This window comes from Adiantum capillus-veneris, chromosome 1 (assembly GCF_014529385.1).
Source record: "Adiantum capillus-veneris isolate H3 chromosome 1, ASM1452938v2, whole genome shotgun sequence".
In the NCBI taxonomy this organism is placed as follows: domain Eukaryota; kingdom Viridiplantae; phylum Streptophyta; class Polypodiopsida; order Polypodiales; family Pteridaceae; genus Adiantum; species Adiantum capillus-veneris.
Genome location: NC_140931.1, coordinates 145,980,044 through 146,004,817, shown reverse-complemented (window position 1 = coordinate 146,004,817; position 24,774 = coordinate 145,980,044). Strand labels below are relative to the sequence as shown.

At 39.3% G+C, this 24,774-nt stretch overlaps 1 pseudogene; it reads right to left on the bottom strand.

The window, feature by feature from the left end:
- Window positions 1-1,879: 1,879 nt before the first annotated feature.
- Window positions 1,880-2,059, bottom strand: LOC147465749 (U2 spliceosomal RNA; annotated as a pseudogene).
- Window positions 2,060-24,774: the final 22,715 nt, after the last annotated feature.

The following is a 24,774-nucleotide window of genomic DNA, read 5'->3' as shown; positions in this document are numbered from 1 at the left end:
TTTTGGCAAAGAAAAAGACCTTGTTGAGTAAACACCCATCTCGTGCAGGCTCACCAAATGCTTACTAAACAAGAAATCATGTTTGGTGTGGGCATATGAAAGACCTAGTCAAGTGAACGACCATCTCCCAAATGCTGTTCATCTCTCAAAGTCTTACAAAAGACTTTAGAAAAGAGGAACAAACACCTTGAACTTGAGCTGAAGCTATAACAAACACAAAGACAAGACCTTGCATTGATGTGGGTACAAAGAGAAGAGAAATTGCTCATGGAAATAGAAGAATTTAAGAGAGCCAATCAGCTGCTGCTAAGAGAGGGACATACAGAAACTCGGGAGGAGGCAAGAACCTTTGAACAGCCAACCATATACATACCATTAGTCTCATTTACTGATATGGAAACATAGTCGTCAGAAGGGCTAGCAGGAGAATTAGAGTTTCAAGTACCAATCACTGAAGCCGAGCAAATGCCAATGGTCTAGCTTTCTAAAGCTGAGGAAGATGCACTGAAAGAGGAGATTGTCCAAGAAGCAAATGTTGAATGGAAAGCAGCAATGGATTGGAGAGTTGAGAGTTCTCCACTCAGTAAATGTAACTCAACTCGATCCCAACCAAATCAATGCTCAATGGCATCAGCAATCACTGCCCTATCCATTGATAAAGGTGGAGCTAGTGCTGGTTAGGAAAGACTTTACAAGGATATGAGTTGTAGCTTGAGTTAGATGGAAGTTGTCTGTTCTTTTCCAAGCGATTGACAACCTCTTGTAGCCTCTATGCACTAGTCAAATCAGCTGCGTCCCATGGATTGACAATTATGTTCGTGGTTCTCGCTATGTCTGCAATAAGATAGGAGTGAGGTTAGAAACCCATCCCACACTCAACAACTTCAAGTATATCAATATCATTGTTGTACACAATAAATGACTTCTTCTTATGGTTGTAAGTAGAGCCTTTGTTTTAGCTTCATTCGCTATCAGCCCACTATGCAAACAATTCCCTACTCAATGCATCCGCAACACGGTTATCTTTTCCACGCACATACCGCCAAAATCTTCAAAAAAACAAATGAGACCAACATGCTTGCCTATCACTCCAATGTGCACTTGGCATAGACTGACAAATTCACACCCACAAATGAAGTGCTTCAAATGTTTAATGCATGAATGACATAGAGAAGTTCCACAAAATGTTTTTTCTCAACACTATTTGGTTTGAGAGACATGTCATGCAACTCGATGATCATGTTGTTGAACGTTGTGCCAATGGAAATGGTACTCCCATTTAAAAAACTTAAAAGGGCTCGTTCCAAGAGTCAAGGACAAGGCATGGTCGGAGAACCCCTCGAGGGCTTCAAGCTCTCAAGCAAGAGAGAAGAGAGAAGAAGAAGAGAATTTTAGCGTAGTAGGAAACTATCCCGAGAGACCTTAACGATCTATCCGACGAACTCAAAGACTTGTTATTCAAGAGGGGAATGGCATAACCAATCTACCACACTTGGGTAATAGAAAAGCAAGTTGTGCCAAAACGAACCTCTATGCAAGAGTGGCAGCACATACATGACCCCAGGTTGGGGAGTGACTCTTGTCCAAGGCCGAGAAACAAGTGATAAAAAGGTGAATCCCAGATGGTTTGAGAAAACTTCATTTGGTATTGCCAATTGGGCAAGGACCTGCATCAACAACATAAATCTAGAGCACTTGGAAAAGCTACTTCGGGTTTATCATTCGGCCTAGCTCTAAATTAAAGGCTTGAGAGTGGCATCATCCTCTCCTTCTTTGTTTGAGCAAAAGATGCCATATGAGTTATGCCGGAGGGGAGCCGGACCACTCCATCCCATTGCATAGCAAGCGGGGTCTCGCGATGCTTAGGTTCTCTTTTGAGAATGAGTAAGAAACTTTCGGCAATGTCCAAAAGCAGAGTCCTTTGGAGCATGGCAATAGTACCCTTCCATCTCTCGCTAAGTCCAAAACCACGATGTGAAATCCATGCAATGGTAATACTAAACTCCTATGCAAGAACAGATACTACACTTGATCTTAGCCAAACGGCCGAGAAAGGTATGAGCTTCCCAGCGTGCCCTTTCTGACTCTTATACCTCCTCCGCCTTGCGCCTTCCACTGTGGGATTGATTTTCAGCACCGCCTTAGCCTACCCAATTAAACACCTTTCCCTCCGAACCTCGTGCAAATAGACCTCTACCGCCTACTTGCCTTGTTTGTTCTTTCGCACCCACGCTTATTTTGCGCCGTTCATTCAAAAATGCATCGCTGTTCAGTTAGCGATCTTAGGACCTCAAAGGGATTTTAAGCAACAATAGCTCAAGCACCTGCATTGTCCAATCTACAACTAAAGTGCCAAGCTGCCAATGTCAACCAAGAGGATGAACCACAGCAGTAAATATCCTAGCCCAGCAATAGGAAAAGCTACAAGAATTGTAGTTGCGCTTGAATGTGCGAATGGAGCTAGCAACTAATGCATCGCTCTATTTCGATACGGTTTCCCAACCAGCATACAACACACTTTTTCTTCAAAAACACACAACAAGCACAATGGCTTCTACACTTAGCATCATCAAGCGATTTGAGAAGGTGGAACTTTAGGTGATGGCTCCTGGAGAGCTGCCTGAAAGAAGCACTTCTCGATCGCTCCAACATGTGCCATCCAGCCGACGCTATACCCTCTTAATTTGCTATAGGCCACAATGGAGCTCGCGTTCTCTGCACGCCTGCAGCACAGCAGCGGCCCCACGCACCTACTTACTTAGCTTTGGAAGCCTGTTTGAGATCGATTCTCTGAGTAGATTTGCCAATATGCGAGCTTCTGGGAGGTGGAATCCTTGCTTACGTGGCGATACCCCCCTTGAAAGGGATGACCACTTACTGTATCCCAAAGGGGTACCCAAGCGAGAAAATGAAGCTCTAGATGTGGTCTGAGCTCTATGCAGCACGCAAAAAGAAAGAGAGAGATATGCTCGTAGCCGATGCTACGGTGGCCGGTTGGGGGCGCTCATGAAGCGAAAAATACTCATACACACTTGATGATCCCTTTTGGATGCACTCTTACTGCCATTGTTGCATGGCGACTCACACCCTCCCTTGTGGTAAGGGACGTTTCCCACTCCCATGCAACCACTACATACCATGAAAATGTTTCCTTTATGAATGCCAAAAAATGACCACGCGTTTCTCTCATACCGCTGAAAGGCTCAAGGCCTTATAGGGTGATGACTGACACTCATCCCAACCATCTCCTCTCTACTTATAGGCTCTTAGCCATAGAGAGAGCCCCCATGCAAGTCATCCATGTGGCATTGTCCACTTAGCCTTGCTAAGGTTGCAAGACCTTTGTCCTCACAGAGGGAAATTTATGATAAAGAATCTGTCCTCAAATATGAAATTTATGAAGGTTGAGTGCTTCTTTCTACCATGTATGCTAGAAAGAAATTCATGTAAGAATCTATCCTCAATTATGAAATTCATGAAGGTCGAGTGCTTCTCTCTAGAATGTATGCTAAGTTTAGTAAAGCAGTATAGAGGAGGCTATTAGATGAAGTTAAATGATCTAAAAGGAGAGGAACATGGTGGTTTTGCATTTAAAAGGACTCTCTCCATCAAACAAGTAGGCACTCACACTTGCAAGAGAACCCTCCACAAAAATGTCCATAACTTGAGCTCCGATTATAAAAATCATGCAACCAAGACTCGAATGAAAGCTCCCTTTCAGCTCTACATATATGTAGTATCACTTTTATGTTTCTAATGTGTCTTCATGTTTCTACAGTAGCATCCTTTTTTTTGTCAAATATGTATTCCAGAAGAAGAACATGGAGATCGATTGGAAGATACAATTTTATTCCTAACTATGCATTGCTCTTGTGATGCTAAGTTGCATGACACGTTATTTGTGAAATGTTTTAACGCTAGATTGGTAACCTAACAGGACATAAAAGTGTCCTTTATGGATTTTGAAAAAAACCTCCAAGCTCATAAGAGATCCATGCTTTTTTGAAAATCCTTTCTTGTGCTTAAAGTAAAGATACCACTACTTATGGAAAAAATGTGAAAAACTTTAAAGATTCCTCACTATTTGGTCATTGTGTAAGCCTCCAAAGTTGATGAACCATAGAATTTCACTCAAAACAATAATTTTTGCAATGAATTCCATACTAAGAAGGCTAAGAATTTTTTTAGACCATATCATAATGTTTCCCATAAACTTCAATGATTTAGTGATCATATCATGTCGTTCTTTTAGCCTTGCCAATTTTGTTTTGGGACAAAGTATAATGTTCAAAAAAGTTGTGCTTTTCCCATTCTCCTAACATTTTATCAAAGATTATATAGGTGTATGTTTTCTTAGGTCCCCGTGGGCCTTTACATTCATAAGTAGCCATGGATTGCTTCAAAAACATAAAAAAAAGTTTCACCCCATTGATAGTTTTATGCATAATACAAAAGAACTAAGATAGCAAATATGAAAAAATAGGGCTCCACGCCTTTATCTTTTCAATCCCCTAGAGAATGCTCAATATATAGACAAATTTAGAGATGTGATCAGATATGAATATAAGCTATAAAGTTGCATAGTTGGCCATTGAAATTAGAAATACTATGAAGATTAAAGTTGTTAATGTAGAATGGCTCTAATCCTTGTTGAGTCAAAACACTCAACCATGCTTGTATAGTTTGCTATATGGGTTATTGGGCGCCCCAAAACTCAAGGAAGAATAGTTTAGTGTTATGAAACCAACGTACATAATCAGAATTGTCTTTGGATTCTATTAAAGTCGCCAAAAAATCATAAAAGTGCACAATTTGACAAGAATTTAGGATTAGGAAATTCTTTTATTTAGGCCATACCTTTCACAATAACCATTTGATTCTCCTTGGAAGGATAAAAACATATTCATAATTACTAAGACTAGTATTGTAGCATGATAGATCTCATAGAGGAGCCTTCTTGTGTTGTAGGTGAAATTCTTTGAAAAAAAACCAAAAACAACACACGTGTTTTACACAGTTTAGGTTGAGAAATGTTTGCAATAATAAGGTTTAAGGTGGAAAGAGTAGTAAAGAAAAAATTAATTTTTTATTAGATCATAAGCCAACTTTGTGGATATATAACTCTAATAGATTCCTTTTGAAATTCTTTAAATAATACAATGAAATGGTCACTTAGCAAGACATAAAAGTGTCCCCTTGACATATAAGTGTCGCATTACCCACTTAGTGTTGAATGTAAATAATTGTCACATAATATGTCTAGTCATATTATTCAAAGGTATTACACAATGCTAGGTCATTTATTTTCAATATCTCTTATATGTTCTATCAATCGATAAAGTTATCGATCAATAAAAATTAGTATAAAAACTCTTAGATTTAAACAAATTAAGCATCTCTCACCTTCACTAAGCGACAAGGTTAACCCAAGCAGTGAAAGATATACAGCTTAATTAATTAAGAAATAATAATTAAATTGATCTTTTTTAGAAGAAATCCTAAATAGGTTGCTTGATTTTAGCTTGAATATAGGATAAATTATGGCCTTTGCGGGAAAAAGTGCCCCGACGCTCCTAAGTGTGTTTACACACATCATTACCGCATATATGGTGACAAAGAGACCCTTAAGACATAAACATGAGGTAAGAACTAAAGCTCAAGCACAACCAAGTTACGTTTAAATTCACCAATATCCTTCTCTTCTGTGGCAGGTAAGAGCTCAAACATAACTAATGAATTTTAAAGTAAGATACCATCTATGCTCACATAGAATTGGCTCAAAAACAGGCCCTATTATATGCGCTAACTACAAATAGAGCCAACTTGGAGGTAAGAGTATCATCTCATAACAACCAAGAGGTTTGTTTGTTATGCTTTTTGGTCCACTTGGAAGTAAACATGAAGGTTCAAAACAACCAAGAGGACTCTCTACACCAAGCCAGTCTTAGAAGTAGAACAAGTGCTCAAACAACCAAAAGAGCGATTACTACGTTGTTCTTATGAAATCATTCTTAAGAGGCTGACTAAATTTCTACCCTAATGCAAAAATGTAACTGCAATTTACTAGCCTAATCCATGACAACCTCCCGGGGGATTCACCTTGGAAAACTTACCGCACCATGTAAGTGCAAGGGAGGGGTTTTTTTTTACAAGTTACATACGCGTATAAGTTAGGGACATGCCCCCAATAATTTATCTCCCAAGCTTAAAAATAAGGGAGGGGGTATCATATTTGGGGAGGGGGGGTGTGGGAAAAGTGAGAAAAGGGAAAAATGAGATGAAGTTTTTGTGTTTCAAAATCATGGCTTCCCAAAAGAGTCTGCCCTCGAACTTGTGAGTCAATAGCTACAAAGATACATGCAAGAACTAACACTGCTTTGCATCAATTGGTTGTTTTGTGATTATAGTTCATTTGTTGAGGAATGAAAGATATAGAGAGTTTGTAAAGATGAAAATATACATGGAGAACCTAACACAACTTTATAACTATGTTTCTTGAGTAATTTAGATTGGTCAAAATTGGACAAGTAGCTAGAATGTAGGTTGAACAGACACATAGTTTGAAAGTCAAATTGAAACACATTGAGGATACATCTAGTTATCAACAAAAGTGGTTCCTTAGTACATTTCCAATCACTATGCTACACCCTCTTTGACTAGTTTTACTCAGTTAAATCATGTGAGACCTAAATTTTATATGTAAGATAGGGGTATGATAGTTTTCTGCATTGATTGTTGAATAAGCGTAGAAAGGGGGGTCATATTTCCTAATATGAGTCGTATATAGGGGTTTTATCAAATTTGTCCGCTCGCAGGTGGTGTCCCATTTTGTATATAAAGTGAATCCCCCGTGGACAACCTAAACCTGTATGATTAGCAGGTTTTTTCCTTGTGCATTGTATATAAACCCATTTCTCTAGGGCTAACTTATCTATTTATTCGCGAACTAAGAAATAAACTTTGTTGTGTGCCTTGAGATTATTCATCTTCTCCAAGTTGTATCTACATCCCTGCAACCCTAATTCCAATAATTGGTATTAGAGCAAGTTGCATCCTCTCGCGCGTAGTCGTCAGTACCGCTGCTCACTTTCTCCAAATTGGGTGAGCTTTGGTGGTTTCAGTAGCCTCCATTTCCATTACAAGAAATACAACATAGTTAGTCCTACTTCTTTTTTCCTGTTTCGGAGTAGTTTTCACATCAAGTGCAGTCACTCGCCATGGAAGTACCCTAGCTTGAAACTAAAGAGCCAGAACTCATAGTGCCTGACAATGAAGATGCTTTAGATGGAATTCCGTTCGTAGAAGAAGACTCGCGAGGACATTTGTGGGAAAAAGTGAGAGAGATTAATGATAGGAGCATAACTTTGAAGTCAGCTCCTATAGAGGAAGTTTGGTTAGACAATCTACCTCCTAATATGGACATGGATGAAAATCCTTGTATGGGGATTGCGGCTCTGAAGCTTCAGGAATGTCTAAACCAAAGACTCTGAAAACACTACCCTCTTACTTGGCAGATAACGAAGATAAATCCATAGTGTGTAAAATCACTCAGATAAAAAGAGTAGAACAGACCCTAGAGGTAGACAACATCCATTCAATCATGTCTACACCCATTCAATGCACTCTTACTTTAGGAGAACTGTTAAAAATTAGATCATATTTATGGAATGATCTACAGAAAACTCTAGAGAAGGTGGGGATAACATGGTTAATCGCAAAAAACTTGGGAAAATTGAAACACGAATTGGATAACAAAGAGATTAGATCCGTCCCAATGAACAAAGTCGGAGAATACTACGAAGGGGAATAAGGAAACACAACCCTTCCAGTGAGATATAATGATATAGAAACCATGGCAATACCTGATAGTGGGGCAGGCATAGCCATAGCCACGAAAGTAGTATGGGAATCATGGAGAAAACCAATCCATTAGACAAACTTGAATGAAATTGCAATTGGCTGATGGACACATCAAAAGACCCTTAGGACTGCTTGAAAAACTAATAGTTAGTTCCTGTGTAATTGGTTATCAACATACTTTTGCAATAGTGGACTTTAGAAAGAAACTCAATTATGAAATCATCTTGGGAAGACCTTTCATGTGACAAGTACAACTCATTCAGGACTGGGGAAACAATTACCTATACTTGAAGCAAGAGGGATTAATAACAAGGGTTAATCTAAAAGATCACACTTATAGAGATGTCTCAAAAATACCCATATAAGAATTTGACTCAGTCTCTTTAGTTAAAACAAAGCTTCTACCTTGGTTCAACAAAGACATACCTATTTGGATGTGTGGAGCCTCAGAAAACGGGAACTTAAAACCAGAAGAATGTATCTTTGAAAGGGATTGCACAGATGCATCCTACATACCTGAACCCTTTTCAGAGCATTTGTTTGAGCCATTTGTGTGCACTCAAATTTTGGCAACAATGGATGTATGTGTGAATATGTCTATGCCTACTCAATTTTGCATTGAGGACGGCTATGACATAATTCCCATACAAATGATTTCAACCCTTCACATTGAAGACAAAATTCAAGAACCCGAGGACTTAATGAAATCTCAACAAGTCTTTTCAGACCTCTACTATGATACAACAGACGAGCTAGAAGAACATTCAACTACGTTTGATGATTCGGGGTCGCAAAAGAACATGTGAGAGCTAAACTACTCATGAAAGGAGGGGAGTAAAAGTTTTTTGACTTCCAAAACCACAAACTGAGAAGACAAAAATGGTAGATAAGAAAAAGAGACACCAGAAACTTGAAATCTAAACCCATGCCACCAGTCTCTAGTAGAACACAGTTTTTGATACAGATAGATGCACATGATTGTGTCAAAGTCAGAATCACGGGTAGATATCCTTCAGAGACAAAAAGCAAGAAATATCAAAAACATCGAGAAAAACGAGAAAGGAAACTCAAGCAAAACCTAAATACCAGGACAAGGATTCAACCATGACACGAGTTGAACGAAGAAAGAAGTATCAAGAGTTGAAGAAAGCTCTAAAGGATATGTATACCACTGAAATGGAAACAACTGAGGAAGAGGGTAAATATGTAATGAGTATTCTATCCTATTACAATAAATTTACTCTCCAAGACCAAAAGATTATAGTCCAACAACTTGTCAGGGAACTATGAAAACGGGGTGAGTCCTACGAAGGACTAAAAAATGCAAAAAAGATAGATCTGGCCGAACCAGAAGAAGAGCCTAGACCTGCCTACATTGCAAACGACCTAACTGAAGAACAAGAAGAAGAGCTTTTGTTAAGCTTATTGAAAAATACCGGAATATCTTTGGTTGGTCTTATAAGGATCTTAAGGGTGTTGATCCAAAAATCTGTCAACATACCATACCTATGAGAGATTATGCGAAACCAAGCAGACAAATGCCATATACTTATAACGAAACATTTGCTAGAAAGATCAAAGAAGAAATAGAAACGCTAAAGGAAGCCGAATTCATTTATGAAATTGAACACACAGATTGGATGTCTCCAATTGTAGTAGTACCCAAGAAAAATGGAAAATTAAGAGTGTGTGTCAATTTCAAGAAGGTGAATGTAGCTACCATTAGAGACAACTTTCCTCTTCCAATCACTGAGCATGTTTTAGAACGAGTTGCAAGAGAAGAAGCTTAAAGCTTTTTAAATGGCTTTTCGGGATACAATCAACTTTTGGTTGACCCCAAAGATCAGCATAAAACTGCCTTTGCAATTGAATGGGGTATTTTTGCCTATCGGGTTATGCCTTTTGAGTTAACTAATGCTCCTTCCACCTTTCAAAGATTGATGAGCCATGCTTTTAAATAATATCTTCGAAATTTCTTGGAAGTATATATGGATGATCTATGTGTACATTTGTCAATCAAGGCTGGCCATTTTGAACACCTCAAAAAGGTATTCAAAAAATGTAGACTTTATAGGATTTGTTGAAATCCAGAAAAGTGCACATTTATGGGCAGACAAGGAAAACTTCTTGGACATATAGTGTCTAAAAATGGCATAGCTACTCATACGGATAAAATTCATGTTATTGTTGAATTACGTAGACGAACAACGGTCAAAGCGGTTCAAGTTTTCATGGGACATTGTGGATATTACAGATGATTCATTTACATGTGCGCTATAATTGCAAAACGCATGTACAGCTTGATTACAATTTTTGAATGGACTGATGAGTGTGAAGAATCCTTCATGAAGCTTAAGCAAGCTCTCACTTCAGCCCCAATATTGAAAGCACCAAATTGGAATAAGACGTTCCACATACATGTAGATGCTTCCAATTTTTCCATTGGGTGTATACTAGCTCAACCAGGAGATGAAAATTTTGATTTTTCCATTTCTTATGCTAGTAGACAGTTGAATATGACAGAGAAAAACTTTACAACCACAGAAAGGGAAGGGTTAGGAATTATCTATGCCGTAAAAAAGTATAGACATTACCTATTAGCCACAAGCTTGTGTTCTTTGTGGACCACCAAGCCTTATTGTACTTGGTCAACAAGCTATGCAACATAGGAAGAATTGTGAGATGGTTCATTATTTGTTTGGAATTTGATTTCACTCTAATTATAAAAAAGGGCACCACTCACCAAAGAGAACATCATTTGTCAAGGATTATTTGAGGACAACCATCATCATTGATACTGATAGCTCAGGAATTCAACGTGCCAAATCATCCTAACGGTACAATAAAGCAAAGAGCACACAAGCTACAAGATTTTCTCTTTGGGAAACAGCAACAGGAAACCTCGACCACAGAAACCCTTGAGTTAATTACTCAAGACCCAACTCTTGCACAGCATAATGGTTTGAATTGCACTGATCTTTGAAGCATGGTAGAGCCAACCAAGGCTATGCATAGACACGATTGTTTAACCCATATGCACACAGTCATCCCGGAGTACGCCATTTAAGAGGGGTGGAAGGGAACTAAATAATTAAGGGAAATATTTGAAGAGGGAGGTAAAAGTTGGATGTTAACATGTGATTTTTTGTAAAATTACCTAATAATGCTCTTTAAAAAATCATCAACCAGGGAATTTAACTCATAACATCTTCCCCATGAGTGTAAATAGTGTATATACTATCAAAAAATATACCAAAAATTAGCCTTTTTTGCTTATTTTTATCATTTTTCTTGATATTGGGACTTAAAAATATAAAAATCCATCAAAAAACAATAAAGTAGTGTTTCTCAATGGATTTTCTTAATTGTCGATTTTTCACTTTTCTTTTATAGTGCATTTTATTATTTTCTTTGATTTTTTCAATAAACAGGTCAAAGTTTAATAATATATTGCAAAGAGCTTAAATGGAGACACTGAAGATACGCTGATGATCAAAAGGACAAGGCGCACACGCATAAAAATTTTCAATCGAATCGACAGATGGAAGCTGGAAGCCTAAATTAGGCTGCTAAGGCCTACTTTTGCAAATTCTTGCAGAATGAGCTAACGAAATCCAATTGAAGAAATTTTTGAGTCTAACATAGATTTCATGGCCTAGTAGGAATAACAAGGAAATCTGGGAAAAAATAGTTTGGGAAATCCGAGTATAGATATCCAAGGTAGCCCAAAATCACCTCATTTCCACTAGTCACTCTTGGGGGAGAGAGCTTTCTGCCTTCTTCGCACGCGATTTCCGAAGTTTACAGTTGTCCTGTTACAGTGTCGTCTCACATGAGACATGAGATATAACTTCTAAACTGATCAATGAACATTTCTATATGGCCAGGTAGCAAGTATAGGCTTAGGAAAAAACCAAAAACCCAACTATGCACGAAGTCCTACGACACAAAATTGACCATAGCCGTGTGTCAGCACAACCGAGTTGGATGAAACTTGAACTGTAGCATGCCCCTATATAATAGAACACTTTCATATCACTAGATGACCTTTTGACAGGGGTCAAGGGGGTCCCAAGTAAATACTCTAGGTTTTTGCCACATGCCAGAATTGGATTCTGACTCCACAGGCAGCTTATAGACGAGGTCTATACACAATGTACCTAGATGGTATGATGGAAACTGTCCATGCAAGCTCTCTAACATTAGAATACAGCTCAAAGGCTACAAAGCGTCAAATTTGACATATGAAGTGAAACTGACTTCGAATGGGCCAAAAATGGATGAGTAGCATCAGGACTATGTAGCGGACAAGTCCATGGCTTCAAAAGTGATTAACCAACTCTACATGCCATCTAGTCACAAAAATCAGTGATTTTAGAGTCGACAAGAGCACGAAGTGATGCCAACACGATCAAACTTTACCAAATTCATTTTAGGACTTGTTTTAGATGTATTTAAGATGTTTAGGTCATCAAATTGTCACTTCTTGCAAAAGTAGTGACTGTTGTAAATAATGACGATTATTTACTTTTGTGCTTGTTTGTCCTAAAATTGATCTCTTCACTTCACCTATCACTTGTACACGTCTATTACATGCCATATGTCAAGTATGAGCCAAAATGATCAAGAAAAACTCTAAATTTGTCAAAAAAACGCACGAGAGATTGGATGGGGACAATTACCCTATGTGGGCTTACATCATGCAACATATTCTTGTGTCAAAGGGCGTCTGGAATATTGTGCAGGGCATTGATGTACATCCTGGTTTTGAGCATGTAGGCGATGTTGAGAATGTTGCAAGTCTTGCTGCAAGGATTGTTGCTATTAGAGTTGTTTTGCCTACGGCAGAACAAGCTTGTTGGGATGTAAAGGATGTACAGGCTCATCCATTGATTGTGTTGTCTGTGAAGAGCACCATTACTCCTCACATTTGTTCAGCAAAATCTCCAAAACAGGCTTGGGATATTCTAGCAGGTCTTTATGCAAGCCGCAATCTGGGTTGCATGATTCGTTATTCGACATTCGTTTTATTCGTGAATAATGGTTGATTAATACGTTTTATATGTGCGTATTATTCGTTGTCACGTCATCTTTTTTCAAAAAAATGTTTTACTGCTTACATATCGATCGATAGGTTATCCATCGATACCTAATCGTTCAATAGGCTTTCAATCGATAGTTTAAATCAATCTATATGTTTTTGGTCGATATAGTAGTACTATATAAAGCCTAAATTTGCGTGTTTTAGCTACAATTCCCTTCACCAAAGTGTCAGGTTACCTCCAGCATAGAAAGGTTGAGTTGTCAACTTAAAAAATCCTTGTATTTTTAAGAAAATATTATTTTAATGTTTGTACATTAAAAATAAAATAATTCTATAGATTTGAATCACCTATAATTCTTAACAATAGAAGTTAATCTTTAACTCTATTGTTAAGTCTAAATAAATTACTCTAAGCAATAGAAACTATACTTTTAGCTCTACTTGTTTAAGAATAGATAAATAAGTAAATGTACGCATTAGAGGCTACTTTTCTAGCTATAGTGCAAATGTATAATTCTAATGAAAGGGCAGTGGTAATACGTGTGCTAGTCTCCATCCAACCATGCTATCTTATAGCCTCCCCCTAGCGTACACACTGTTCGGATATGCCGGTGGCCTTGCCTGTACGACCCATGTCCTTATATTACCCCCCCCCCCCCCCCCTTGGAGAATCGCTTTTCGTCCTTGAAAACAAACGTAGGGAAATGTTTCTTAAGTGCGAAGACATTCTCCCATGTAGAACCTTCTTCATGTCTATCGAGCCAGTTTACCAACACTTGTCGTCTGACATGATGTCTGGTGCGAGGCTCATGAGAATCCAAAATCTTTTCGGGCTCATGAGGGATGGAGAATCTTGTAATTCCTGTAATGTTTGTTTTACAATAGTTGCATGTTGCTCTATAGAATTAAAATTGAGAGCACTTTGCTGGTTAGATTTGTTAACACTTTGTTTATCAGTAGAATTCATTGCACTTTGCATACCATTACTAGAATTCACCGCACTTTGCTCTTGAGAATTCACAAGACTTGGAGACAAGCAGTAACACAAAAAGACTTCATCTATTAACTCTGCAAAATAGAAAGCTCGGCTCTACATATAAGAGGTGCATATGGTATATTTTTCTCACCAAGCAAAAGCACATGTTTACCATTGGCCATGAAGGATAAGAAGTTGTGTTCATAACTAGTGTATAATGTGTTTCCTAAACCATGCAACCACTCTCGTCCTAAAACTACATCAACACGGTCCATGTTCATAACTTGGAAGTCAAGGGTCATGGTATAATCTTGAACAATAAGCTCAACCCCTTGAACTACCGTGTCACATACTTCTTATCATTCCTAGATATCTGCTCCACCACATACTTGTGAGAGCAGGGAGTCTGTGTAAGCTTCAATTTCTTGACTAGCTTATAGTTCAAGAAATTATGAGTTTCACCATCATCCACTAAAATACGAACACATTGTCCGTTAATAGTGCCATGCATGCGAATCAAATCATGGGGGCCAAAGGTGGGCTGCCACATTGAAGCAAGCACACAACGCTTGTGCTTTTCTTCCATATGAAGAACCTCTACAACACAATATTTAGGAGATGAATCTAATGTGAGGCGTTGCACCGTGTGCATGGCCTTTTTCTTTGCCTTGCAAAAGAGGACAATCTTTCTTGTTATGTTGCTCCAAAAGACATCTAAAACACAAATTGTGTTTCTTTGCACGCTCAAAATCAGCAGTGCTGAGAGATCCACGTGGAGTATCTCATGATTGACCTTGCATGTATGAGACATTATCAATAGGAATGTGACGAAGTCATATAAATACGCATTATTTTACAAATTACAAAGTTTAACGTAAAATATGGTGTCACGTGTGTATCCTTCTCATTGTAAGGATCTAAGCAAGTCCTAAGCACCAGATGCAGGGGTTTTATTCCCGTTGTAAGAGCAAAGGATAAACATTCGATCCAGACGCCGAGAACGATTACACTATGAAAATCAGTAGCTCATCAGATAATGTTTTTTTTCACAAATCATGTCTAAGAGAAACTCCTCCCATTGTCCTAAGTTAAAGGCCAAAGAGGCTAAGAAGAAAGAGAGTGGTTCCATTGCAAATGCTGGTTCCACTACAAATGTAGCCATTGTTGAGTCTTCTATGAAAGGAGACTGTGATTTTGATGTTGATGCAGAATGGGCTTTTAGTGCAAAGTGCACTTACAATCCTATTGTCCATGATGCATGCATGTCAGTTTGCTGTTGCAAATTCACATGTGTGGTATTTCGACAGTGGTGCTACAAAGCACATTACCTCACATCATGAATTGTTCACCACTCTCGAGTTTGTCCCTCATGGGAATTCAGTCACTTGTGCCAACAATGCCTCTTATCCGGTTTAGGGAGTTGGATAGATTGTGCTTATTGCTGCAAATGGCAGTTCCTTCACACTTGTTGATGCATTGATGCACTTTATGTACCTGGGATCAAGAAGAATCTTTTGTCTGTATCCGCACTCGCTAGACTTGGACTTGTAGTCAAATTTGTTGATGACAGATGTACAGTTCATGATCTCTGTATTGGTGATGAAATTGTTGCATCTGGCCTTTTGTGTTGTGGGCTGTATAAACTTACTTTGTATGACAAGTGTGCATAAAATTTTTCAAATGCAGTTCCCGATTCAAGGGCTGTTTCAGATGGAAAATTGTGGCATGCATGTTTTGGGCATCTGAATTTTGCTAGTTTGCTGCGTTTGCAAAAATCTGATATGGTTGCTTTTTTTGCCACCTCTTGAAGCACCTATCAAACATGTTTCTGAAGGCTGTATTTTGGGTAAAAGGCTGATGATTACTTTAGGCATGCATGGGTATTTCTGCTTAAAGCGAAGTCCGAAGTTTTTATGTGCTTCAAACAATTTCTGGCTATGACTGAAAATGTCTCGAAAAGTACTATGGGCACCCTCCGTGTTCTGATCGAGGGGGGGAGTATATGTCTCATGAATTTAATGCATTTCTGGCTAGTCATGGGATAAAACACCAATCTAGAGCGCCTTATACGCCTCAGCAAAATGGTGTTGCTGAAAGGAAAAATAGGTCATTTGCGGAAATGGCATGATGTATGGTCAAAAGTCAAGCTTTGTCGCATTCTTTTTGTCTTGAGGCCATCATGTGTGCCACTTATGTACTTAGCAGGTGTCCTATGAAAGCTTTGTATTCTAATACTCCATATGAAGCATGGCATGATAGAAAGCCTTCTATTGAGCACATGTGTGTTTTTGGCTATTTGGCATAAGCTTTGGTGCCACAAACACGCCGCAAAAAATTGGATGATAATGTTGTCAAATGTATTTTTGTTGGTTATAGTGCTGAAAGCAAAGGTTACAAGTTGTATCATCCGCAAACAAAGCGTATTCTGGTTTCACGAGATGTAGTGTTTGTGGAAGATTCTGTTTAGCCCTTGTTGTCATGTACTAGAGACAGTATGTAAGCTCACAGGACATTTATGACACTTTGTTTCCTCTTTTCAGTGGGGGAAGTTCGAATGTAAATTCCAATGAGGCAAATGTACAGCCTATGGGGGTTTCCAAAAATGTTACAGATCAGCCTATTACTGATTCAAATGTACTTGATGTACTTGAATGAGCAAGCTAGAGGTATGCCAAAATGGCTGGTGCATACATTGCGTAATAGTAAATTGGATGCACCTTTGTCTAGTCGTACTTGTTCAGGCTCTCGCCATGCATCTTATGCATCAAATTCTTATGCTTTGGTTGTGTCTAGCTTACATGATGTTGGGGAACCTCTGTCTTTTGATGAAGCACAAAATTCAAAAAATTGGATGGCTGCCATGCAATCAGAATATGATGCACTTATAGAAAATGACACATGGACTTTACGTGATTTACCTCCTGGCAAAAGGCCATTGGTCATTAGGAAAAATATGAACCCTCTAGGGGCCCTTTGGGATTAAGGTTAATTAGAGGCCAACCAATAGGAAGAGGGTGGTGGACACACTCTATACCCTCAAAAAAGTAGGGGAACAAGGTAGCCTTACACCTCTTAATGGCCTCTTACCTAGTGAGAAGGTAAGGGAGGTGGCTAGGGGAAAGGGAGGGAAGGGGGGGGGGGGGGACCACTTTGACCTTTTTCCCCCCACTTTTTGGCCCGGATTTAAAAATACACTAAAAATTTCAAATTTTCAAAAAATTTCAAATTTCAAGTTTTCCCTCCTTAAAAGGTCCCCTAACCTATTTCATGGTCAAAAAAGTATTTTTGACCTCCAAAAGTCAAAAAGGTGCACTAAAAATTTCCAAAAAATTAATTTTTTTCAAAAAAATTCAAAACATCATTTTCCACCCTCCAAAGTCCTTCCAAACCTATTCTATAGCTAAAAAGTGATTTTCTCTCTCTACAAACCCTTTTCCAAGCTCTACATGGCTGCAACAACCACATGCACCCCTATAGTCCAGCATTATCTCTCTACTATCTTTCTCCCATCTCCATTGTAGCACCAAGCAAGCTTCTCCCCCATCTCTTCCCCTTGCCCACCACATAGTTCCACACCAAGCTAGCTCCTCTCCCTTCTCTCACCTCCATTACAGCATGAAAACAAGATTCTCCTCCTTCTACTTTCATTCACTCGCACTACATGGAAACCTCTACTCCCGAAGGTGGAAAAAGCATCAACTCACATGACTTGCATACCACAAGAACAGGAGGTGCGAATAGTGCATGGGCATTGCAAGGATTCATCTCCAACATAAAGATAGAATGGTGAGAAAACTATCCTTGTAGCTTACATTCAGAGCTTAAGATCATCTCCATCTTTAAGTTTATCATGCTGGAGGGAATTAACCTCTTTATGGCTTTCAATGTTTAGGCTTCACACCTCATAATATTGGGTGGTGCTATTTTGTTGATGGCTTTGGTGCACCATCTATAGTTTTGTAGCATGTGATTGAGTCTCACAATGTAGGTAAGTTATGTTATCTATGGAGAGTCATCAAAGATTCCTATAATTTATTCTTTATATAGTTGTCATTAGATTATTAGAATGATATCATTTTGTACTTTATAACTTTGTGCTCACATAATCTGTTGTTTACTTACAGAGTCAACTTGTTTTGAGAGGACATGAGCAAGCAACCATGTGCAGAGATGGAAATCACCCTATTTTTGTTCCGTGAGGAACCTTTCACTACCGTGTTAAAAGATTTTGATAAGAATAGTAGGATTTTTGTAGAATCTTGAACCAATAGGTACTCTCTAGGAGATCTTAGAAAAGCCATCCCTATAGTACTACTATCTTTCCTAGCGTCATGGACACACAAATACTCGTGTATATGAATCTCTAGATGAGAAAGATAAATACTTGTAAGAGAAGCCTAACAGCAACAACATTGTCTCCATTTGTAATTATTTTTATGAGGCTGGATTCCTCTATAAATGCAATATAAATATTTCTTTTTGTTAAATGGTGTCGCACTGAGTGAGAGTATCATACAGATTTGAGAAATATTGTTGATTTTTATGGATATTCTGATTTGCCTGTAAGATGTTTCAAGTTTCAAGTTTTAATCATTCCGCCATGAAGAAATTCATGTAATATTTTGATTTCAGTTTAATCACTAATGGTTATTCTTATTAAGTGGATCATAACCTTTGTCAAGATGTCCTCATTTGGGGATGTTCAATATATATCAATAGCAACATTTCAAAAGTTGATAAAGCTAAATTTTGCTTTCCAAAATGTTATTGTTTCCATACTATGCCTATGCCAAGCTTGACTTAGAGAAATGACAACTTGAGATGGAGGTGTAGATATATAGGGGTGACTTATTATTGATTCTTGTTTCATCATATATATATATTATAAAGCCTTTGAGTTTCCACCTTTTTGAGTAGTGTTGACAAGTTTTTGGTATCAAACCTTCTTAAATATCCCTATTCATTCGCTATTGGTAGCTATTTATTTGGTATTGCTAAAGATCATACCAATAGCTATCACCTTGTGAACTTAATTGTTGAATTGCGGATATGATTTTTACTATGTAGCTCATTTGGATAGAGAAAGTGTAAACATAAATTATAGATACATGCATTGTTAACATAGAAGATATGTATCACTCGAACTTATATAACTGCTAATCAAGAAACCTTTGGTTGGATACTATAACAATAGGGGTCACATGTGGTTTCAAATACCAAAGAAATGGCTTAACCAAAACATTCCAAAGAACACGAGGTGAACACAAGGAAGTAAAAATTGGCTCCTTGGTTGGTTGATTTCTAGTGCTAAATGTTCTGAGTGCACAAAATTTGTGAGGCCTTTGACTTTGGGAGTTCACTAAAGTATATGTAACATAGCACATGTGTTCAGCAGAAGGGAGTTTATATTCTTGTAAAGTTACAGAAACATGTGTAGGTAAGGCCTATAAGGGCTACTTTCAATCCATTGTGGTGAACGCATATGATATAGGAAAATTTTACATAGTGAATACTCTGGACATCAAACACTACACCTCTATCTCATGGCCATACATTAAAATAAAGCCCCTATTTGTCATTTTGAAGCCCAGGGACCCTCAACAAGAGGGACCACAACGGCGCGCAGAATGGCCATCCAGGGACAAATAGGGGCCAAGATATTTCCAAGAACAGGGGATGGACACAAGGAAGTAAAAAATGGTTGATAAGCATGATACAAGGTTTAGGTATCTGCCATTTGTGGGGGGGGGGCTTGCTATGAACACATTAAACTGCCCAGTTCTATCTTATGGCCATGCATTAAAAAAAGCATATACTTGTCATTTTAGGGCCCTAGGGACCCTCAACAAGAGGGTCCACAAGGGCGCGCAAACTGGCCATCCAAAAAATTTGGATGGCCAGTTTGCGCGCCCTTGTGGACCCTCTTGTTGAGGGTCCCTAGGGCCCTAAAATGACAAGTACAAGCTTTTTGTTAATGCATGGCATAATACAATGTTTAGCTATTTGCCATTGGGGGGGGGGGAGGTGGGGGAGTTTACTATGAATACATTAAATTTCCCAATTCTATCTCATGGCTATGCATTAAAAAAAGCCTGTACTTGTCATTTTAGGGCCCCAGGGATCCTCAACATGATTGGCTCCGAATCATCTTCAATTGGCTCCGAATCTGTCTGGGCTTGTCTCACATAAATTTGTTCATCTCGTCGCGCTCTTCGACCATCGTGTGATGCAAAAGAATCATATCCTACTCGGATTCTCCAAAAATCAACGTGCAAGTTGGCAATTTCTTAAAAAATGATGTAAAACAGATATTTCTTACTTTTTCCTTAATCTACGGGCTCGAACGAGCATTAAAACCATGGAATCTGAAAATACTCAGAGAACCAATGTTTTTTATTGTGTTAAGGACTGCATTTCCTACATACAAAACTTTCTCAAAATCTCACCCTAACACCTTCAAAAGTGGCTTCCAAGGAGTGCCCTCGATCAAAAATTGAAACTGAAGGAAAACAATCAGAATGAACTCCTAGACTGTGTACAAACTTTAAAATAACCAAAATTTCTTTTTTTTTAAATTTATTGCTAAAAATTTGAAAATAGACCATCCTTGGACTTCTCGCAATGATAGAGATCAATGGGTTCAAGGAGAGGTCTGGTGTCACAAGTGCAAGGTAGGAATCTAATCGAGGTTTATTCCGTCAAGATCTCTTATACTTTATTATGTCTTCTCATGTACAATCTTACCAAACAAAAACAAACTTACACTTTAAATGACTACAAATTTTATTTAACTTATCAAACAATCTAAAATATGGTAGACCTAGAGTGCTCTTACACATCAACAAACAAAAAAGTCCAAATTTCTTCTCATTAACTTTGATAAACATACATCTGTGAACAACTTCCAAGGAGTAGTGCGGTCATAGTTCTTACATCCATTCCATGACATGGTATGCTCCTGGGGTGACCTATCACATAAAAATATATTTGGTAGGAGTGCCCTCATGTTAGGAAAGGGTGTGTTGCTGCTGATGAAAAGTTTTTGCATTGTCCTACTAGGGATCTCTCCATGGTAGCATAATGATTTTTGGTGTAGTGGGAGCCACATTGCCGCTGAGGAGAGCTTTGTGCCACCGTAAAAGCTTCATGTTATGCCAGTTCCTTGAGCCATTCTTGCAAACAACGCCACTCAACTAGCATAGCAAGAGGTCACCTTGTAACAAAAATATGTATGAATTCAACATTTGCAAGCTATATAATGAAGACACTTGTTAAGTATATGTTGTACAAATTTGCAAGTATTTCTATCTAACTGGGAATAAACAATCCTAAAATATACATTAGGATGAGATTACCACCCCCAATAAGCATGGATTTGAAGCACCTACCTGCAAGATGTAACAAAGAAGACTGCTTTAGAGGAAAAGTGGTGACACTTGGCCTCTCTAACCTACAACCTTTCACTATTTGTGCATAAAAGCAACCTTTGCGCCAAGCACTACAAAACAAGTAGAGGCAACACCTTAGATTTCAAAGTTTATGATAAGAAGAACACAATCAAAAGTAAGAAGTATATTGTTACCTTGCATAAAGGGGTGTTTTAATCAAATATTGTAAAGAATGAGGATGCAAGAGAGCTACACAAGACAAGCACAAAGCACACAGAGATGGAAAGCTTCTTCTTCTTCTCACAGAAAGGAGAGTACAAAATGACCTAGTGCTAAAACTGAAAAGTAGCACATATGTACATGCGGTCACTAAGTGTGAACTCGCTAGAAGCGTACTAGGCTGGCACTATAAGTGTAGTCCAGCTGTAGAATCACTGGCAGAGATCCTCCGTGTCAGTCACCTAACATGCCAGTGAGTAAATGCCGTAAGCGGCCAAGACCCGTAGTGGATGCCAGCTCAAGATGTAGAGCTCGACATATCAACACTCCCCCTCGAGCTCTGCATGTCGCAGAGTCCTAGCATAGTCCGGAAACGTCGAAGCTTCTCAGCTCCGAGGGCCTTAGTAAAGATATCCGCTATCTGCTCCTCTGTGCTGACGTAGACCAAGTCGATTTTGCCCGCCAACACTCGCTCTCGAACGTAGTGGTAATGGACCTCTATGTGCTTGGTCCTGGCATGCTGAGGTTGTCACAATGGATGAAAATTTGCTGGTCCACCTACACTCCCAAGTCCTCAAGTAACGTGTGTAGCCAAGCTACCTCGCACGCCACAACTGTTGCACCTCTGTACTCGGCCTCTGTGCTTGATAAAGCAACCGTAGGCTGCTTTTTGCTGCTCCAAGTAACAGCAACACTCCCAAAAGAGAACATGAAGCCACTCGTAGATCTCCTATCAACAATGCTACCTGCCCAATCTGCATCTGTATACCCATACAATGCTAATGGCACATCTGCTGCATAGAACAATGCGTAGTCAAGAGTCCCTTGCACATACCGAAGTGTGCGTCGTACTACATCCAAATGTGGCTTCCTTGGAAGCTGCATGAACTGACTCTCCAAGCCTACTGTGTAGCTCAAGTCTGGCCTCATGATAGTCAAGTAGATTAGACTACCCACAATCTTCCTGTACATCTTGACATCCTCAACAACATCACCCTTCTCTGCACTCAGCTTTGCATTCACATCCAAGGGAATAGAAATTGGCTTACAATCAGCCATACCTTACTTTGACAACATGTCCAAAGCATACTGTCTCTGTGACAGCCATACACTCTGTGGAGTCTTGATCACCTCAATGCCAAGAAAGTAGCGCAACTCGCCCAAATCTTTCATTTCAAACTCATGTTTGAGAAGACCCTTCACATGGTCAATCTCCATAGCATTGTCACCCACAATAATAAGGTCATCTACATATATGGTAATGACCACAATCCCCACATCACTCTCACGTACATAGAGTGAATGATCAGCATGAGCTCTCCTAAAACCAATATTGACAAGATAGGTGGCAATCCTGTCATACGATGCTCTAGAGCCATGCTTCAAACCATACAAATCTTTGATGAACCTGCATACATAATCTGGGTAACCTGGATTGACATAACCAGGTGGCTTATCCATATACACTTCCTCTTGCAACTCACCATTCAAGAAGGCATTCTTTACATCCATTTGATGCATAATCCATCCTCTAGATGCAGCCACTGCTATGACAGCTCTCACAGTCATCATCTTTGCCACTGGAGGAAAGGTCTCCTCATAGTCTATGCCATACGTCTGTGCATAACCCTTTGCGACCAGTCTTGCCTTGTGACGCTCAATGTTACCATCAGCCTTATGCTTGGTTTTATACACCCATTTACAGCCAATATCTTTCTTGCCACTTGGCAATGGCACCAACTCCCATGTGTCGTTTGCTTCCAATGCAGCCATCTCTTCATTCATTGCATCATCCCAATGCACGTTTCCAACTGCATCCTCAAAACATGTGGGCTCCACATCCTTTATCACCTTAGCCATGTAGGCTTGGTGATGCGCTAGATACCCATCATAAGTCAATTTCTGAACTGGATTTTTGACTCTGTTAGATCTGCGCGGTCCTGGGTCACTCCTTTGCCCTCTAGCATCTTCTTATACTTTCCTTACACCAGGTGTCCTGACAGCCGGAATTCCAAATTCCTCATCAAGACTTTGTTCAGAACCATCTGAATCCATGTCTACATGTGAAAAACCTGATGATGCATCAGCCATAAAGGGAGGTTCATCAACCTTTTCCTTTCCTTTTCGTGATGCATTCCCTGTACCTGTTGATGGAGTAACCTGCGTACGTAGTCTACCATTCCATGGCTTCTCAACAGAGCCACGAGAAGAGGACTCTTGTGGTCCACTCAAAACCTGTGACTGTGGCCTCACATTTTGTACAACCACATCATCTTTTACATCAGCCCCAATAGTGCCATGTGCATTACTGTACCAGCTGCTCATCTCATCAAAGACTACATCTCTGCTCACTCGTAATTCTCGTGTAGTAGGATTGTAGCACCTGTACCCCTTTTGTTCAAGGGAATATCCCACAAGAATACATTTCTCTGCTTTAGGATCCAATTTCCTACGCAACTCATCTGGTACATGCACGTAAGCTAGCAGCCAAACACTTTCAAGTGTGCCAGATCAAGCTTTGTACCTATAAACTTTTCCTCAGGTGTTACATCATGCACCGCAGCTATAGGTATCTTGTTCATAATGTACACAGTTGTATTTACAGCTTCAGCCCAGAAATGATGAGGCATGTTCTTCTCATTCATCAATGCACGTGCAACCTCTGCAATGTGCCTGTTTTTCCTTTCTGCGACCCCATTCTGCTGTGGAGTATATCTGTATGTAAATTGCCTGCGTATACCATGCATTCGCAGAAAATCTGAAAAATCATTGGAGAAGTACTCTCCCCCTCCATCTGACCTCCATGTCTTGATTTGCATATCTGTCTCCTTCTCATGGCAGAAATAATTCTGAACAGACCTTCTATTCTAACTCCAACAGAGGTAGAGGTAGAGGTCGTGGTCGAGGCCCAAGGGGTTGCAGGGGCCAATTTCAAGAAGGTTAATCAAATCAAAACAATACAGGTGGCAGGGGAAACCATTCTCAAGGCAGGGGGAGTCAAAGAGGTCGTGGTGCAGGATCAAGCAGGCAGCAACATACTGCAGATAGCAGAGAATGTTGGACTTGTGGTGAAAGAGGTCACATGTCATGTGACTGTTCAAAGGGAAAAGCAAGTGGAAAGAGAGAACAGGGCAACTATGCATCTACTAGCAGAGATGCAGATGACAGCAAAAACGAGCGCATGTTTGTTATGCAGCATGTAATGAATACAATGACTGCAGAGAATTCCCACGAAGATGATGTTTGGTATGTGGATTCAGGTGCCTCTAATCACATGACGTCTCGTC